General features: G+C 55.3%; 1 non-coding gene across 1 annotated transcript; it reads left to right on the forward strand.

Moving 5' to 3' along the window:
- The first annotated feature begins 265 nt into the window (after positions 1–265).
- Positions 266–339, forward strand: TRNAK-CUU (transfer RNA lysine (anticodon CUU)). Its single transcript has one exon. It is a non-coding gene; the product is annotated as a tRNA-Lys (tRNA).
- Positions 340–628: the final 289 nt, after the last annotated feature.

Consider the following 628-nt stretch of genomic DNA (forward strand, 5'->3'; position numbering starts at 1 on the left):
AGAGTCCAGAATTTGCATAAACTCACCCCCTTACCTGTGACTAACAAGCTTGCCCTGCTAACTCTTCCAGCAAAACAGGCCAAAGAAAGTGTATGCAAGCCCTGTACTGCAGCCCCAGTACTATTTTCGGTTCCTTCCCACAGATCTTTCACTCCGCACCAGTCCAGTTCCTTGCTGTTGCTTGTCCAACCACTGCATGCATGTGCTAGACCGGACCCTGAGCTGATTCCTGACTGTTGTGCTCCATACAGCCTGGCCTGTCTGTGTCTCTGTGGTGCAATGGGTCAGCACGTTTGGCTCTTAACTGAAAGGACGGTGGTTCAAACCCACCCAGGGACAGTGATAAGCCTGTGCTACTTCCTTGCTTTCCTGCGGGCAGGGCCGGCTTTAGGCCAATTCAACCAATTCCCCTGAATCGGGCCCCGCACCCAAGCCCTGCTGGTGCACTGTACTAGGGTGGCCCAGCTTCCCCAGGGGGCAATTTAAAGGGCTTGGGGCTCCCAGCAGGGACTGGAGCCTCAGGCTATTTAAATTGCCACCAGAGCCCCACTGCTGGAGACTTGGGGGCTATTTAAAAAGTCTGGGGCTCCCCTTGCTTCTACCGCCGTGGCCCTTTAACAGCCCCCGG

Source organism: Gopherus flavomarginatus, unplaced genomic scaffold, assembly GCF_025201925.1.
Source record: "Gopherus flavomarginatus isolate rGopFla2 unplaced genomic scaffold, rGopFla2.mat.asm mat_scaffold_35_arrow_ctg1, whole genome shotgun sequence".
In the NCBI taxonomy this organism is placed as follows: Eukaryota; Metazoa; Chordata; order Testudines; family Testudinidae; genus Gopherus; species Gopherus flavomarginatus.